General features: G+C 48.1%; 1 protein-coding gene across 5 annotated transcripts in view; it reads right to left on the reverse strand.

Moving 5' to 3' along the window:
* TMEM63C (transmembrane protein 63C) overlaps positions 1-14,945 on the reverse strand; it is a 64,282-nt gene that overhangs the window by 41,826 nt on the left and 7,511 nt on the right. The window contains exon 2 of one of the 5 annotated variants that reach the window (XM_081910367.1): positions 857-1,064. The gene's annotated coding sequence lies outside the window, so the exon portion shown is untranslated. Of the gene's footprint in view, positions 1-856; positions 1,261-14,945 lie in introns of those variants that run through there. The other 4 variants (XM_081910368.1, XM_081910370.1, XM_081910369.1 and 1 more) reach the window with 4 other exon arrangements.

A 14,945-nucleotide genomic window follows, 5' to 3' on the forward strand; every position in this document is an offset into this window, starting at 1 on the left:
ACATGGTAATTTTCAAATGAAAGAGCAACAACACTATGTTTACAGGCCCGCCCCCCAAAAAGCATAATTTACAAATTCTCTTAACTTTGGGTACCTTTTAACAACTCGACACTTGTATATTTGAGACTCACTCTGTAGGATTAGTATACGTTCTCCTAAGCACACAAAATCATCAGGTCTTTCCAGAGAACACACATTTTATTTTTTTATGAGTTGCAATTTGCTCTTTCCCCACTGAGGTGGACCTGAAGCGCCTGACCACACATGAAACCAGAAAACACACCAAAGCATAAAACTAAATTACAAGGGAAATAAAAAAACACAGTCCAAAATACATTCTCCTGCCAAGCCCAAAATTCCCCGGGAAGCGGGTTCTCCACCATTAAGCTCCCATGCACCTCACTCCATGCACCATCATTAGGGGGGAAAGGCCGTAACCCAGTAGTAGAACTCATGCTTTGCATTAGAAGGCGACAGGTACAATCCCAGTCGTTCCCAGGTAAGGCTAGCAAGGGCTCTTGTCTGGAGAACTCCTGCCAATCAGCCTAGGCACTTTTGAGCTAAGATGGGTCAGTGGTCTGACTTCGCGTAAGCCAGCTTCGGATATTACTAAGGGTGGAGTGTGTCAGCTTCTCAACGTAATGAGTGTCCACGTCAAAAGTTTGGCACTGCCTCATTAGAAGGCTGAAAGGCGCATCAAAATCCTCAGTCGTCTAAACTGCGTGAAACACCCGGAGCCAAACTAGATGTGAGACTTCAATATAAACAAAACAATGGAGTTTTAAGAGACGGCTAGGCACTCGTAAGCTTAAACCTCACTCACGAAAAAGAAAAGCTTATTAAAATTGCTACATACCTGGGGAAAACTGCCAGACAGGCTTAGACACAGATAACAATGCCACTGGGATTAACCGGGTGGGGGAAAGGGAATGCTTGGATCCTGGTTCACACAAGGCTTTGTCTCTCAGTTGGTCCTGACGAAGTTCTCAGAATCAGCCTTGGAGTCTGGATTCTTGCTATGAAGCAGCGGCGGTGGTGGCGGCAGCAGCTGTGCCCTAAGCTCCCTGGAGACACAAGAGGGAAGCTGCTGTCAGTACATCTGAGGCCTCTACAGTTGTATACGCAGCTTATGATGCATGAAGAATTGGCATCCTTCCCCAGCCCTTTCCTTTTAGGGCTCTGGAAACAAACCCTGCGTTGGTTGGCGGAGGAAAGAGGTAGGATGGGTCAAGCTCAGCTGCCAGAAGAGGGTTTCTAATTAACAACGCAGCACAACCCCGCTCCAGGAAGCAGAGACCCCCAAAAGAAACCCCCGGAGAAGAATCAGCATCCTCCATCACTTCAGATGGGCTTCTGCCGTCGGAGAACAGTTCTCTCCCGGCTTTGCCATTTATACACCATGCTTAGCTGGAGCACAGCTCCCGGCACTTAGAATCAGCCTGGGAGTGTGTGGGAGGACTCTTGCACACACAGACACGCCAGGCACATACACACAGAGTTCCCCCACCCCTCCATCCCCCTGTCACTGCAGTAATTCATCAATTTCATCTGATTCAGCACTTGCCGTTCAGTTATTCCTGGAGTGGGAAGGCTGTCGGCTACAGCTAGGTCACATTTTGCAAGCGGGGGGGGGGGGGGCAGAGGTGGGCCTTATATGTTGCCTGGTGCCTCTGCCCCCAGAGACCATCAAGTGTCACAACCAGAGACGTATTACCAGTCCAAAAACCTGGCAGGCATTTGTCCTGCTGTGCTGCATCCAGCCTATTCGAATTCTTCAGAGAAATTATTATCTTTCATACAGCAACTAAGAGGGGAGAGATAGAAGCATGGGCGAAATCCACCTGGTTTCTGATCTCAGTTTAGTACCACCGTCCCCAACTTGATGTCTTCCAAACATTTTCGGCTACATCTCTCACCGTCCCTGACCACTGGCCATGCTGGCTGGTGCAGATGGGAACTGTAGTACAAAGCATAAGAACTGTCCTGTTGGATTAGACCAGGGTTTCCCAAACTTGAGTCTCCAGCTGTTTTTGGACTACAATTCCCGCCGTCCCTGATCACTGGTCCTGCTAGCTAGGGATGGTGGGAGTTGTAGTCCAAAAACAGCTGGAGACCCAAGTTTGGGAAACCCTGCATTAGACCAAAGGCCCATCTAGTCTATCCTGGTCTCAGAATGGTCAACCAGATGCCCATAAGAAGCCTGCAAGCAGGACCAGAGCACAGCAGCACTCTCCCCAACAACTGGTATACAGAGGTATATTGTCTCAGGGAGGGGAGGCACAAAATAGCCTTATAACCTCAATGAATATGTCTAACAGCCTTTTAAAGCAATCTACGTTGGTGGCCATCATTACCATCTTATGGTCGTAAATTCCACAATTAAACAATGCACTGTTTCCTTTGGTCTGTCATGCATATTCCAACACTCAACTTCACTGGATGGCCCTGAGTTCTAGTGTTATGAGAGAGGAAGAAAAACCTTTTCCTATCTATTTTCTCTGCACCATCTTCCACACCTCTATCGAAGCTTGCTCTGGAGCCTTGGCCATTTGGGGGGCCCTACGTGTCCTTTTTGAGGTATGGCAACCACAACTGTACATGGTCAAATCAGATTTTCATAATAACAGTGTGGCATCATGTTGTCTAGCAAAAGCATCTCATTAATCAAGCTAGGGATGAATACAGTGATTACACAATGAATTTAATCGGCTGCCTATTAAAGATTACATGACGTGGTCCCAATCTTTCCTCCAAGGCACACCTATGATTGCTCACCCAATCCTGATTCAGATATTATTTCCCGGTTGCCTCCTTGGAATAATTACCCTTGTCAATGCAAATAAGGGCATTTCAACCTCACACCTTTCTTGAGTAACTTGGGTCATCATTCATGGGCTGCTGCCTTTCTCTATGGAGCTGTGAGCACCGCCATCCCAGAGTAAACAAGACTGTTTGTTCCTGCTCACCTATCCCAACAGGGGGAAAGTTCATGAGCCTTTGATTTTAAGGAGTCAAAATGCTTCCGCCTCTTTTCTTTGGCCAGGACTTAAGAGAATGCAGTCTCTAAGGCTCAAATTAGAGGCTGATTCACACTTCACAACAGCAGGTACATTTGCTGCATTTGCACCAAGGATGCCAGTTTGAATTCACTCTAAGTGTGCTCCTTTGCATCAGAATGCTGGTGAGCTTTTCATTCAAAGAAAATAAATAATTGGGAACACACTGAGAGGAAGAATCAGGAGCAGGGGAAAGCCAGGCATGATCTGCCCAGAACAGCCCAACGGGCCAACCTCCAAGGCCTTGTGGGCCTAATCAGGCCACAGGCCAAAGATTCCCCACCCCACTTTAGTATTTAAAAGCAGCTGGATAGCTCAGTTGGCTAGAGCGTGGTACTGATAAAGCCAAGGTTGCAGGTTCAATCCCCGTAAGGGACAGCTGTACATTCCTGCATTGCAAGGGGTTGGACGAGATGAGCCTCAAAGAAAATCTCATGGGCTGGGCAAAACGAAACATTCATTTTGCAGAAGAAAAACTGGCGATGGTCAGAAACACGAGTCCCCAGATGGGAAAACACTTACACAGAACCCAAAACAAATGCAATACAGAGGAAAAGCAAGCAGGCACCCCCCTATACAACAACAACAACAACAACAACAACAAGTCAATTGCAAAAATAAACAATTGGAAGGGACAGGGGACCTTGACAATCACCATGGGATGTGCCCAAGGATATTGTGGTGCCTTCAGGTGCTTTGTTGGACTTCTGCCCGAAACCTTTCAACAGCAGCCACTAGGACAGCCATCTGCCCCTAGCCTCTTAGAAACCCCTCCTCCCCGTTTGTTGGTTTTGTTTATTAATAGCCTCCTGTGTATGCACTGTACCTTGACAACAGTAATGCCTAGTACAACTGCTGCATGATACGTCAGCAAAGCGCCAAGTAAACATTAACTAATTAGATGGCAAGCTCCCCATGGCAGGGTCCTGGCACTGTTCTGCCTGTGACTTCACAACTTAATCCTCCGACTATTGCAGAGATGCAGAGTTTCTCTTTTGCAGCATCACAGAGCCTGGCATCCCCCAGAAGTACACCCAGATTAATTAGCAATTGATACAGAATGTTTGCACTGCCCTCCCCAAAGCCAAGGCCCTTCCTCCTTCCCTGCTGGCAATGTTATTGCTACAGTCCTAAGCACATTAAAAAGAGCCCCTCTGGGTGAAACCAAAGGCCAATCTAGCCCAGCGCTCTGTTCTTACAGCAGCCAACCAGATATGCATGGGAAGCCCACAAACAAGCAGAAGCAACACTTCTCCAAGTCCTATCTCTGACACTAGATAACAAGACGAGTAGCCACTGAGAGCTTTATCCTCTACGTCAGTGCTTTTCAACCAGTGTGCTGGGGCACCCTGAGGTGCCTTGAATGATGGTCAGGGGTGCCGTGGCCAACACTGGTCTCTGTCCCTATTTCCTTCCTTCCCTTCTCTGATGCCCTCTTGTGTGTCTGCCTCCTGAATGCCTGCTCAGCTGTTTGTTGCAGCAGCCCTGGCTACAAGCTCCCCAGTTGAATGGTGCCTCTGGGGCTGGCCAGAGGGTGCTTCTCAGGCCCCTGTGGGGCAGTGTGAGGAGGCACCTCTCCTTGGGGCGGCGGGGGGCAGCTCAGAGAACAGGGGTGGCAGGTGCGGCTATCCAGAGGACTCCCAAGGAGAGGGGAGAGGAGAGGGGGTTGAGGGAACACTACACATGGGACGGGTATGGGGCTGCCAGCTCTGCAGGCAAGGGGTGACATAACCTGAGCCCCACAGGGGTGCTGTAGAAAGATTGGAGTTGGTCAAGGGAGCCATGGACCAAAAAGGTTGAAAACCCCTGCTCTCTAATCCCCCTTTGAATGTTGTCCAAGATGGTTGGTATCACTACATCTTGAGGTATTGAATGCCAATGTTTTAGTTTGTGCTGCATGACAAAGAATCTCTTATTTCTACCTTGAACATTTCAGCATCACTGGGTTTTGGAATTATGAGGAAGAAAAACTTCTCTCCATCTACAGATCCCGCCTTGTCACCTTTCTGTATAAACTAAAGAGCCGCCAATGCTGTAACCATTCCTTAAAGAAGAGTGGTCCCAGCCTGCTGGTTATTTTGATTGCCGTTAAAAACACCCCCCTAAAACACCCCCCTCCTTTTTCAAGTTCCACAATATCTTTTTGAGCTGCAGTAGCCAGAACTGTACTCAGTACAACAGGTGTGATTGTATCATAAAATTGTACAAAGGTAATGAAATACTGGCTGCCCCACTGCATCCTGGACTGGAAGATCCAGGGTTGCTAGTAACTCTTCTTGCAACTTAAATACCTTTTCTTTCTTTTGGATCCCCGCAAATCGCATTGTGGTACACAGTGTTATAAGAAAGACAGACTAACATCCTTGCTGAAGTAGCCAACGTCAACCATCACGCTGCAATCCTGATGTGTACCAGAACAAGGAGGAACAAACATCACGGGGCAGAGGGCATGAATGCAGACACACGCTCTTTCCAACGGGGTGTAGAGAAGAAGGGATTTGCTAGGGGCTTTGTCAAAAGCAGGGCAGGAGGTCTGAAATCTCTGCTAAAAGGGTAGGCATGGCAATTCAGATCTCCACATGTTGCTTATGGGAGCAACAATTGGCCTTCAGCAACGCTGCTTCCTAGCAGCTGACGTAGAGAGGCTTATTGTCTCTCTTTTTGCGTGGGCGGGTGTGGGCTGACTAAGAAGCGCCAGGCAGAACGTCTTGCCATTCCCAGCTTCACTCTCGCATGTACAAAGGCAGCTGGGCTTTAAAACATCCAGGCAACAAAAACATCCCTTTTCAGAGAGGTTTGGGGAGGTGATGCACACCCCACAATCCCTCACCGACGTGCCTGTGAAAGGCATTGGAAATGAGCACCAAAGCCACAGATACCTTTAGGAGAGCACTAACCCACATAGGGACGGGACGCGGGTGGCGCTGTGGGTAAAACCTCAGTGCCTAGGACTTGCTGATCGAAAGGTCAGTGGTTCGAATCCCCGCGGCGGGGTGAGCTCCCGTCGTTCGGTCCCAGCTCCTGCCCACCTAGCAGCTTGAAAGCACCTCCGGGTGCAAGTAGATAAATAGGGACCGCTTACCAGCGGGAAGGTAAATGGCGTTTCCCTGTGCAGCGCTGGTGCTGGCTCTCCAGATGCTGCTTAGTCACGCTGGCCACGTGACCCGGAAGTGTCTCTGGACAGCGCTGGCTCCCGGCCTCTTGAGTGAGATGAGCGCGCAACCCTAGAGTTGGACACGACTGGCCCGTACGGGCAGGGGTACCTTTACTAACCCACATAGGTAAAGGTAAGGTAAAGAACCCCTGGACGCTAAAGTCCAGTCAAAGGAGACTATGGGGTGGGCGCTCATCTCACTTTTCAGGCCGAGGGACCCAGCGTTTGTCCACAGCTTTCCAGGTCATGTGGCCAGCATGACTAAACTGCTTCTGGCACAACAGGACACTGTGATGAGTGCCACAGCGCACAGAAATGCCGCTTACCTTCCTGCCACAGCGGTACCTATTTATCTACTTGCACCGGTGTGTTTTTGAACTGGTTGGCAGAAGCAGGGACAGAGCAACGGGAGCTCACCACTGTCATGCGGATTCAAACCACCAACCTTCTGATCGGCAAGCCCAAGAGGCTTGGTGGTTTAGACAACAGCGCCACCCGCTCCCCTCCACATACCACTAATCCACTGCAATACTAAATGAAACAGGTATGTGCTAAAAGCTTAGGATTAAAAACAAAACACCCACAAATTGGGGTGGGTGGGTTAATACTAAAAAGTATGGAGGTGATCCAATTATGTGTGCACATTCAGAGTTGCTTCATTTTTTAAGCGGGGATAATCACAACCTCATAAGAGAATGGATGCAACAGCATGTGTGTGGATAAAGGATGCATACAGCCTAGAAACTTCCCCCGCCCAAATTATACAGTGGTACCTTGGGTTACAGACACTTCAGGTTACAGACGCTTCAGGTTACAGACTCTGCTAACCCGGAAATAGTACCTTGGGTGAAGAACTTTACTTCAGGATAAGAACAGAAATTGCGCAGCAGTGGCGCGGCAGCAGTGGGAGGCCCCATTAGCTAAAGTGGTACCTCAGGTTAAGAACAGTTTCACGTTAAGAACGGCCCTCAGAATGAATTAAGTTCTTAACCTGAGGTACCACTGTACTGGGCTGGCCCAAGACATTTTGCTACCTGAAGCAAAGCAAAAGACAAGATGGCACCTTCGCCACCACTTCTTATAGAGAAGTCAACTGAACTAGCTGTTAAATCTTATATCAACACCACTGGTGGGAAACTTTCTCTACTGCACCTGAGGACAGCTTAGGAAGGAAGTGTTCCTGGGGGCTATTTGGGGAGCACAGGGCAGAGTAACTTAGGGACTGCGGGGGCATGGCGCTGGCTGGGGCTGCTGCCAGCATCTGCCGCCTGAGGCAGTTGTCTCAGCCGGCCAAGTGGTGGGGCCAGCCCCGTCACAAGTTCACGAAGTGTACTAGAATCTAGGGAAGGGCTGAGTAACCTCTGTTATTCGACTACAACTCCTTTCAGCCCCCAGTTAGCATGGCAAATGGTGATGGATGGGAGTTGTAGTCCAGCAACATCTGGAGAACCATAGGTTTCCCAGCCCAGATTTAGAAGGATCAGGGCAGATATCAGTGATTGCAGCAGAAAACCCTCTCACTGGTTGATTGGGCCACGTCTTTGTGATGTGTTCCTTCCCACTTTGGGTTCATCCAGAGGAGGAGATAGCTGGAATAAGACATGACTCCCGGGGAATGGAGTTTCAACACCAAGGCATCACTCCCATTAGGAATATCCTGCCCTGGTAATATGTCTGTTGCTGCATCTCATCTAAGGGCCAATTCAAATTTAACATTTTGCCCCACTAAAGAACATCAATGGGAAGACGATTTGCTGGAATGCAACACTCTTGTTGATTTTTGTAGTCAATATTCATAGCCTGGATATTCTGATCACAGCCTGTTTTGCAAAATTCAACAGAAATCGGTGTTACAATACTATTGATCACATCCATTCCTCCACAAGCTTCCCTTCTCTGCAAACCGCACCCCCCACCCCGCAACGTCTGCCTCTTACTGTTGTGCTTGCAGCTTTCTTGTTTCTTCTCCAAGGGGAATATGCAGCGCTCAGGTTTATTAGGCATCAACAATTTCCCAGCAGTATCAGCAGGAGCTGAAAGCAACAGTCAGGACTGAGCTTTGAGGCTTTTTGCACTGAGATCAGCCTTCCTGATGTTTATTAATGGATGGTGCTCAGCAGATGGGCTAAGGCACCTGGAGAAGCTCAAACAGTGCCTTCCCAAGGCAGGAATATTATTGAAGAGCATCTCTGGAGCTTTCTAGATGAGTATTATAAAAACTGCGGCAATGTACTGGCAGTGCAGAACCCAGATAATGTTCTCCAAAATTTGACCATCTGATATGAGAAGAACCACCTATCCTTACTCCAGCTGGTGCTTTGGCTGCAGGGAAACTGCATTTGCCAAGACACAGCTGGACAAATTTCTCCCCTGCTAATTCCATGGTTGCAATTGCGACGGTTGTGTGGAGTAAAGTATGGACATACCGATATTGCTTTCTCCTTTCCTTCTGCCCGAGGTGAAGCTGTAAATCACTCCCAGACCCCAAACCTAGTCATTTATTTATGGAAGTCATGTATGTATGTATGTATGTATGTATGTTAATCACATTTATATCCCACTTTTCCTCCAAGGTGCTCAAAGTGGCATACATAATTCTCCTCCTCACAACAACCAACCAACCCTGTGAGATAGGTTAGATAGAGATGTAGAGTGATTGACCCAAGTTCTTCCATTGAGTTTCATAGACGAGTGGGGATTTCAGTCCTGGGCTCCTACGTCCCAGTCCAACACTCTAACCCAGGCATGTCCAAAGTCAGTTTCGGGGGCCTAATTCGGCCCGCGGGCCGATTTAATCTGGCCCCCATGGCAGCACATGTCCTGGGATAACCATCAGAAGTGAGATGGTGGTAACTAAGGGAGGTTCTCTCTGTCGTGGTGCTTGGATGATGCAAGGCCTTCTCCCTGCACACTTCCTCAGTGCCGCCTTGGATGGTCCTTCAGAGCCACATAGAAACACAGCTAGATATTCACACTTTTAATGGAGTCTAGGATCTTTTAAGGTGTGTCCCCAGCACATTTTAATCTCTGGTGCATGCTGATGATCTTTTGATCTTATTGTTCTCTTAGCATTATTATTATTATTATTGCTTCTGCGACTTTTTTTAGATAATTTTTTTTTCCACTTCTGCTCTGTCTTGTTTTAGTTTTATTGGTTTTATGGATTAAAAAAACCTGTTGCAACCCATCTTTGGAACTAAGGTGGAGAGGGATATGATTTTTTTTTTTTACATAAATAAATAATAGAACTGGAGAGCTGGAGGGGTCTTTGAGGTCACTGGGTCCTACTACGTGCTCTATTCTCCTATAAGTGGGAGGCAGCAGAAGGGCTTGGGGGGAACCCCCCATCTCTCCCCCCCCTTAAAAGAGAAGGCTGATGAGCAGAGATCAAATCCTGCTGCCTAGGCTGCCCAATCCTGTTCCTTGCTGGGAACAGGGTAGCCCAGCTAACACTGCGCTCCCGCCCACCAGTTGACATCACCAGTCATGTCATCTGATGTCCAATGTCAAGGACTGGCAGGATGCTGTTGAGCATGCATGGGGAGGAAGGGGGGCTGGAGTCTAACTTGGGAGAGGGGGGCAGGGTTTTGGGGGACCTGTGCCAACCAGGAGGCAAGAATCAGAGGCAGGGGAAGCTTCAGAGCTGGAAGAAGAGGCAGGCCAGGCAAGTGAAGAGCCGGGTGTGCTAACTTACGCTCTCTCCTGCACCACTGTCTCCTAGAACCAAGAGAGGGCTAAAGAGGGAAGAGCAGAGGCAGCTGTCACTCAGGCATAGTCTCCGGCTATGCACGCACAGACCATCGTGGGAAGGTACATAAACTGGTGGAGGGAGGCTGGTCCCCAGTTGCTGCAACTGTTCCATAGAATACAGACCTGGGAACAGCTGCCTAGACGCTAGATTGGTGTACTTTGGTATCCACAGCTGTAGAAGCAAGTGTTATCTTTGACAACAAAGTGCCACTGTAATAGTGCCACTGTATTCTGCTCTGGTCAGACCTCACCTGGAGTACTGTGTCCAGTTCTGGGCACCACAGTTCAAGAAGGACACTGACAAACTGGAACGTGTCCAGAGGAGGGCAACCAAAATGGTCAAAGGCCTGGAAACGATGCCTTATGAGGAACGGCTAAGGGAGCTGGGCATGTTTAGCCTGGAGAAGAGGAGGTTAAGGGGTGATATGATAGCCATGTTCAAATATATAAAAGGATGTCACATAGAGGAGGGAGAAAGGTTGTTTTCTGCTGCTCCAGAGAAGCGGACACGGAGCAATGGATCCAAACTACAAGAAAGAAGATTCCACCTAAACATTAGGAAGAACTTCCTGACAGTAAGCTGTTCGACAGTGGAATTTGCTGCCAAGGAGTGTGGTGGAGTCTCCTTCTTTGGAGGTCTTTAAGCAGAGGCTTGACAACCATATGTCAGGAGTGCTCTGATGGTGTTTCCTGCTTGGCAGGGGGTTGGACTCGATGGCCCTTGTGGTCTCTTCCAACTCTATGATTCTATGATTCTAACATAGAGTGAATCCTCTGCTGTGTGCGTTCCTTTGGCTGCAAGCGCCCTTGACAGGCAGGTGGCTGTGGTTTGCAAGAAACAGCCTGGTGGGCCAAGACAGTCTTGCAGGCCGGAGGCTCCTCACCCCTTCCCTAGATGAACATATAAACAGTATGCATTCAGGGCTGTCCATGCAACCAGGTACCCTGCAGCAAAGTCCCACTCAGAGTAGACCCACTGAAATTAATGCACCTAGGTTAGTCAAGTTTATTAATTTCAATGGGTCTACTCTGAGTAAGCTTAGGAATGAAAGCACCTGTAATCTTCACCCAGTACGTTTTCCGGACCTACCTGGGTCATTCCTAAAGCAACTTCTGGTTGGGGCAACATAACTCTAATGCAGACCAAGAGGTGGAGTCCTGCACTGTCTGGGCTGCTTTTGCCAACTCATGAGAGTGGACCTTGCAATGTAATGTGTGGCTCGCTTCCAGGTAGGCTGGCACAGCCCCAAGGCATTCCAGCATCTCTTGCCCTAATGCAATTGCAGAGGGCCGCAGTAATAAAGCAGCACTTAAGGTCTTCAAAGTCTTAGCTTACCGTCCATTTCACTGTCCCAACTCTCATGCAGAGGGCAGAAAAGCGGTTCCTTACAGCAATGCTCCATGCAGCGGGGTAACATGTAAATGCCCACAGTTTACATGGAGATCACTCACTCAACAGACTCCCGCCCATCGGCAAGGAGTTCACCTGCCCACACATTTCACAGGGAGGTCTAACCTGCAGCAGGTAGCACCAGCATCTGGTTACATGGGCAAGTTGGGGCCCGTGGCCTAGGAATTGGTCCACGCTCCACCAGCCACTCTCCCATCAACAGTGATGGCTTTGTGGATTTGTGCAGTGGGTTCAATTCCATTCCATTTGCTCACATTGAGAAGGCCACACACAGATGGGCCAATCCTGTGCTGACCTCCTGCTGCTTGCCTTCTATCACTGTGCCATTGAGAGCGTGCTCACTTATGGCCTATGTGTGTGGTACGGAAGCTGTACTACCCAGGACAGGATGGGGTTGTGCAGAGTTGTTAAGGCAGCAGAGAGCATTGTTGGCTGCCCACTCTCCACCTTAGAGCAGATTTATGCCACAAGGTGCCATAGGAAGACACTGGACATAGTAAAAGATCCATCGCATCCTGGTCACTGTCTCTTCGAGCTCCTGCCGTCGGGACGGAGATACAGGACGATGAAGACAAGAACGAGCCGTCTTAAGAACAGCTTCTTCTCCAGAGCGATCTCGGCCCTGAATGGGAAGCCTGGACTTTGAAAGTCATCTAATCTTCCTTGCTGTATTATACTGTATTGTTTTCATTAGTGTTTTTATAGTTGTTTTGATTTTGTGTGGAGTGCCCTACCTGGGTGGATGGAGCAGCCAAGTAACTTCGTTGTCCCCGAGAGGGGGCAATGACAATAAAGATATTATTATTATTATTATTATTATTATTATTATTATTATTAATTGGGCAACCTCCGTTTTGGGCAAAAGATTCCTGCACTAAAGGGGGTTGGGCTAGATGACCCTTGGAGTCCCTTCCAACTCTATGGTTCTATAATCCAACTGGCAGGTGGACTGGTTACGAAAGCTAGCACACCTAACAGCTGGTAGTTCCAAATGTGGTGGTGCCCCAGATGTGTTGGGACAGACTCTCTTGCATCTCTTGGGGGGGAAACATTTTTTTCATTACACTGGTGCTAGATCATGAAGGAAACAGAGGCCGGCCTGCAGCCATCGATCCTCACATGGCTGGGGGCCTAATTCTACACAGAGAGAAGAGCCTGTAGAACAGGGGTGGCAAGCTTTTTCAGTCCAACAACCACCTTCCCCTGAGTGCTACCTTCTGAGGCCTGCAGCTGCATGCTGGCGGTGGCTTGGGCAACAGGAGTGATTCTTATATTTGTACAGTATCTGCAGTCCAGCCCTGCAAAAGTCAGAGGTTTCTACATGTAAATATTTCCATCCAAGCAAGGAAGAGGCCTTGGCATGGGTCCAAGGGCACATTCCAGCCGGAGGAAAAAATCGAAGGAGGGTGTTAAGCAGAGCCTGTAAGGGGTGTGGTCCAGGGAAGGTTCTGAGGGCCAGACTGAGGGGTGGTCATCATCATCATCATCATCATCATCATCATTTTATTTGTATGCCGCCTTTCCATAGTTAAAACAATGCTCAAAGCAGCTTACAACATAACAATATTTACATATTTACAGGATAAAGGAAGTCTTTTATTTGGTTGTTTGTATTGTTGTATTTTGTATTTTGGCCACGTCATGAGAAGAGAAGACTCCCTGGAAAAGACCCTGATGTTGGGAAAGATGGAGGGCACAAGGAGAAGGGGACAACAGAGGACGAGATGGTTGGACAGTGTTCTCGAAGCTACAAACATGAGTCTGACCAAACTGCGGGAGGCAGTAGAAAACAGGAGTGCCTGGCGTGCTCTGGTCCATGCGGTCACGAAGAGTTGGACACGACTAAATGACTAAACAACAACAACATTGTTGTATTGTTTCCCCAGAGGGCTGGGGAAACTCACTCAGATGGGCGGGGTATAAATAAATAAATAAATAAATAAATAAATAAATAAATAAAGTTATGCTCACTATGTTATGTTCACATTTAATGAGGGTGGATTTCTGTATTGGGAGGAGTGGGGGGTTTCTGTTATCTTGTAAATAAAATTCCAATAAAAATATTTTAAAAACAAACAATATTTACAATAATTACTGTACCAACATAACAAAAGTCATAAGCAATAAATAAAACATATCAAAACGTACACAACAAATGGAAAACGATTTCCACATAAATCATAAAATCTAAAACTAAGAATACAGCATTAATATCAATCACAATTTAAAATGACATAGATAAAAAATACAGTAAAAGCAATTTAAAAAGGAAAAACGGAGCCCTCTCTGCCCAGCAACAGTGGCAGCCATCCTTTATGGAGCCTGTCAGGCCCCGCCCCAAGCCAGGTCGAGAGAAGCAGGTCAGTCCTCCCCCAGGTCTGGGGTCCGCATTTGAGATTCTCCACCCCTGTGCTAGAGGTTCAGTGCCTATTTAAGCAAATGCCTTTTAAAAATAAAACAGAGCACCCTGATTGCCAAGAGGGCATTTAATTGAAACATGCCTTTTTCTGCACCCTTTCCCCCTTAGTAGCGCCACCTGCCCTGCAGAGCCTTGAAATGCTTCCAGGCGCTCTGGGATTCTTTTTGCCCATAAAAGCAAGCTATATTTTAAGCAGGCATCTGGCAACTCTCCTTTTTTGGAGACTGACAAGAGGCAACTCAGCTGAGCCCCAATCCCTTGTTTTGCATAGATGGTTCCATCTCACACAGCTTCCAGGAAAAGCAAAAAAGGATTCAAAAAAACAAAAAACCCAGGAAGGGCAGAGGGGAGGCTCTGCTCACAAATGAGCCCCGAGAGGGCTGCCGACGTGCGTTATGCAAACAGCACGCTCTGTTCCAACCTTTTCCAGACACCTCAACAAGAGCAAGTGCAGAGAAGACAGGCAGTCCTTATCACTCCATTAAATGCTCGACTGTGTAAGATCCCTCTGCTCCAGTGACGGCTGTGCAAACCCATAAATCCCGGCCCGCTTTCCTGCCAAATGGAACAGCAAGGTTTACATACTTCCCCTAAGTGGTAAGCAAACTTCCTTTCCAAGGGACAGGCAATCTATCAGAGCTCGCCGGCTCAGTTAGCCCCCTGATCTACGAATGCACAGCTTTTCTCAAGTGGCCAAGAGTCATGCTCAACTCCCCTGAAAAATCTTGGGTTTGCAATCACACTGCACGCTTCTGAAGACCAGATTCTGGCGGCAAACAAAAGGACAACATCAACATCCACATTCCCAGTTTGTGTGCTTCAGCTGGCTGCTGTTTGGTCTGATCCAGCCACAGCAGGTACATTTGGCTCCTGGGAACATAGGAAGATACAGGAAGAAGCTGAGCCACTCAGTCCTTTAATCTATCTAATTAAACACTGTATATGTGGACCAACAGTGGCTCTTCGGGATTCAGGAGTCACCCCCAGCCCTTCCTGGAGATGCCAAGGACTAAACCCGGGACCTTTTGCATATAAAGCATGTGGCTTTACTAGCGAGTCACAACCCTTGCCCTCAAGCCTAGAGGAAGGTTTGGCTCCTGGCGCCCATCCAATCACATAGTCTTGGGCAACTGATGTCTCTTAGTGTGGTAACAA

The sequence above is a fragment of the Podarcis melisellensis genome (assembly GCF_964234715.1).
Source record: "Podarcis melisellensis genome assembly, chromosome: 1".
Lineage (NCBI taxonomy): Eukaryota > Metazoa > Chordata > Lepidosauria > Squamata > Lacertidae > Podarcis > Podarcis melisellensis.